Below are 4,557 nucleotides of genomic sequence, written 5' to 3' on the forward strand. Positions count from 1 at the left end.
AATACAATAATAGTTAGTTAACAACTATTTATTTTCCGACGTTTCGGCCCGTTTTGTTGAGTTTCATCATGGTAAAAAAGATACAAAAACAACTAAGAACTTCTATCTACTGGAACATACAAGCTATACATAGAACTAGGTTTTCAAAGGTATCAAACGCTAATAGCATGTATTATATGAGCAAAAAAAATTAACATTAGAATGACAAGATTTTGTGGGTTGGGCCATTTTTGCCATCAAATCCTCAAATATCATTATAATTATATAAATTATACATTATTAAAATAATACTTTGGCTCTTAAACTACTATAGCTATTTTTACTTTAAAAAATAAATGGCTTACCGTAAAGTAATATAAATAATATTGATAATGATAATTATGATGATTAAATGATAACAAATGATGATTTGTTCTTTGCTGATTTATTATTATTATTATTATGATTAATTTTATTTATATCTATTATTTCTCGACCTTTAATTTAATCGTGACTCACCTCTTTAATTTTTTTTAGTCTTTTAGTATGTTAATTTTTTTTTTCTCATATCTACTTTTCTGTTATTGAGTCTCCTGTACACTTTTAACCTTCTTCAAAGGACTGTAAATATTTGAATCCTATTTAATACTTACCAATACTTAATAATCCCTTTAGAGCATAATCTAAGCTTATGTAATCCCATTCGACTACATTAAAAAAAATCCTTAGTTTAGTTATTTGTTTCAAAGAAGAAACATGAGTGTCCTACGAAATTCTCGTAATTTTAAGGCATTACTAGAAAAAAAAATTTCACAGCCGCTGAAGCAACTCGTGAAATTATTAAATATGAAGGGGAAGGTGTCCTTGAACAGCACACTGCGCGGCGTTGTTTAGAAAAATTTAGCAGTAGAGATACGACGTTGGATAGGAGGAAGAACTCCGGACGGTCATTAATGGAGATTGATGAGGTTCTGCTGGAAGCTGTTGAGTCAAATCTGTCCACAAGTACTCGCTAACTTGCCAGGGAGTGTGGTGGGTCGAAAGATACTGTTAGTCGCCATCTACTCTCCATGAGGATGGTGAAAAAGAGCAGTAGATTGGCTCATCATGAACTTAATCCTCAGAAATCAGCAATTACTTTCCGTCGAAACAAAGTTTAAAGAACTTCATGGGTTCGAACTCCTGCCTCATCCACCATATAGTCCAGACTTTGCACCATCGGATTACTACTTGTTTCGATCTATGGCCCTTTTCCCTCGAGGGAAACAATTTGATAATTTTACAGAAGTTGTAATTGCGGTCCAAGAGTTCCTTGACAGCTAAAAAATATACTTTGAGTATTAATTATATTTTATATCAATAATTCAAATATTTGGTTGAAAAATGGACATTTGTTTTATACACCCCATTATTAATAACAAATTTTTTTTCTGGAATACGTAAATATAATTGCAATAAATGTTGGTCCATTTCAAATTCATCAAAATTTTCATCGTTATGAGATAGATTATAGTGATATACAAGAGTCCTTATCTAAATATTACATTATAAACTAATATTATTTTATATGACGAAAAGATGATGCGCTCAGTGAAGAACACAAATAAGTCGGAAAACTTATTTATTAGTGCCAACGTTTCGGTCAGAATTTCTAACAAGAACAAAAACAAGATAACAACCAATGAAAAAAAGGATATATAGAATGATTAGAAAATAATAAAATAACTAACATTATGGATTAATAAATAGTGTTTACAGACATGCATAGTTAAAGTGTTATAAGAAGATGAAAATGAGTATGAGAAGAGTAATATTAAATCTAAGTAAGAAAAAGAATACTTAATAATTGTTATATTATTTTCATAAATATTTTATTAGTTGCTATATTATTTTCATATATATTTTATTAGTTGTTATATTATTTTCATATATATTTTATTAGTGACCATAACAGTGAAATATCACTTATGGATTACATATTACAACAGTAACTACAAAGGAACAATCCAGAAATACTAAAACAGACGTCTTTTAATAGCTGAATTGGTAAATTTAAAAAAAAAAAAGGGAATATATAGAAGCTATATATTAACTACCGTTGGTTGGGACGTCGGGATAAATATATATTCATTTATTAAAGTTCTGCAAAAGTATTATCATCATTGGATTCCTTTTCAAAGGCTTTTGTGTATACCAATATATCTTTATATTTATAAAATATTATTACCATTGAAACATATATATACTATAATTAGGGGTGGCATTGATTAAAGTGATAGTATATAAACACATAAAGAAAGAAAGTATTTATTTACATTTGATTGCAATAAAATGATCGAAACAAGTAGTAATCCGATGGTGTGAGGTCTGGACAATATGGTGGATGAGGCAGGAGTTCGAACTCATGAAGGTCTTTAAACTTTGTTTCGACGGAAAGTAATTGCTGATTTCTGAGGATTAAGTTCATGATAAGCCAATCTACTGCTCTTTTTCACCATCCTCATGGAGAGTAAATGGTGACTAACAGTATCTTTCGACACACCACACTCCCTGGCAAGTTATCAATTACTTGTGGACAGATTTGACTCAACAGCTTCCAGCAGAACCTCATCAATCTCCATTAATGGCCATCCGGAGTACTTCTTCCTATCCAACGTCGTATCTCCACTGCTAAAATTTTCAACGCCGCGCAGTGTGCTTTCCAAGGACACCTTCCCCTTCATATTTAATAATTTCACGAGTTGCTTCAGCGGCGGAGAAATTTTTTTTTTCTAGTACTGCCTTAAAATTACGAGAATTTCGTAGGACACTGTCATGTTTCTTCTTTGAAACAAATAACTAAGCTAAGGATTTTTTTAATGTAGTCGAATGGGAATAAATAAGCGTAGAGAATGCTCTAAAGGGATTATTAAGTATTAGTAAGTATTAAATAGTCCTTTGAAGTCTTGAATTGAATAAAACATTCATTTTGTTTTGTACACCCTAATAACTATAACAAAAGTTATTATATAGGTGATATTTGTCAGTATCATTAAAATTAAATATTTTCAAAGGCTTTTGTGTATACCAATATATCTTTATATTTATAAAATATTATTACTATTGAAACATATATATACTATAATTAGGGGTGGCATTGACTAAAGTGATAGTATATAAACTACATAAAGAAAGAATTTATTTACATTTGATTGCAATAAAATTGCCATAAAATATAGATTATATTATAAATTATTATCTAGTACATATCTGAATGACTGCTGAGTTGGTTGATGCATGACGTGACAAGGATTTATGGAGTAAGGGGTGGGGTTATGGAGTAAGGGGTGGGGTTGTGCGCTAAGATTGCGCATGTCACTACTACCAATAATTATCAATTTTATAAATATCAATAAATATTAATTTATTGGGGTTCAACCGTGGTGCAGTCCAGCACTTGGGTGAGCGCATTTATGCACCTTATTCACCTGCATCCGTCCGGGTGCATCCTCCAGCACGCAGCCCTCCTTGTCCCTGTTTCTTCACCTTCATCTTCTTGTATTTTATAAATATAAAGATATATACTTGGTAATAGATTTGCAGGACTCAAATAAATAAAAATATATTTGGATAATTAACTTCAGCAATTATGCTGGCGTCCCAATCAACGGTAGTTAATACTTTTTTTTAAAAACATTACCAATTCAGCTATTAAAAGACGTCTGGTTTAGTGTTTCTTTGTACTTGTTGTTGTCTGGGGCTTTAGGGCGTAAAACCCTGAGGTCATCAACGCTCATGTTTCGTACTTTATATTCTATTTCTATAATTTCTATTTCTATAATTCTATTTCACTTTAAATAATTTCGAAAAAAAATTTAAATAATTACTTCTATTGGTATTTTTTATTACGTATAACAGATTTTCTGGTTTAAATCTTATTCAAAAGGCCATTCCTTTTTAAGAAAACTAAGACCATTTCCACGTTCTTCTGGTCATCATTCAGTTAATATTAATTGAGTTTCTTTGTAAATATTATAATATTGTAATATTAATATTCAGTTTCTTTGTAGTTAATGTGGTCATATGTAATCCATAAGTGACATTTCATTGTTAAAGTGCGATCTCATAGTCGTAAATTCGTAAAGTATTTTAGTGTATTTGTCAAGAACAGTGCAATCTCATTTTTGCATCTACTTAAGAGTAATCACAGCTTATTCTAGTATTAAGAAATATTAAGCCAGAAAAATAAAATAAAAATTATATTGTTTTTTTTTTCTTTTTTTTTTATAGCAGATCAGCCTGGTTATTTATTAGTTATTAGTTATTATATGGTTGATATAACTTATATTATGTATAATTTTAACAGTTGATTATGGGGGGGATATAGTCTCGTACAAAAGACACTCCTAACTATATACAATGTTATTATTAAAAGAAGAAAAAAAATAAATAGATAAGAAGAATGCTTCTTAATAAAAGAGAAAAGTAAAATTAATAACAAAAAATAATGATATTGGTACACTTAAATAAAACAAACAATTGCCCTCTAATAGTAAAAAGAAACAAGTTAATTTGAAAAAGGGACGAGAGAAGAAAATA

At 29.7% G+C, this 4,557-nt stretch overlaps 1 protein-coding gene across 2 annotated transcripts in view; it reads left to right on the plus strand.

Moving 5' to 3' along the window:
- Positions 1–4,557, plus strand: part of LOC106679360 (trypsin-1) — a 68,626-nt gene that overhangs the window by 62,529 nt on the left and 1,540 nt on the right. The gene's annotated exons all lie outside the window — the stretch shown is intronic.

This window comes from Halyomorpha halys, unplaced genomic scaffold (assembly GCF_000696795.3).
Source record: "Halyomorpha halys isolate HHAL.00 unplaced genomic scaffold, Hhal_1.1 Scaffold197.1, whole genome shotgun sequence".
In the NCBI taxonomy this organism is placed as follows: domain Eukaryota; kingdom Metazoa; phylum Arthropoda; class Insecta; order Hemiptera; family Pentatomidae; genus Halyomorpha; species Halyomorpha halys.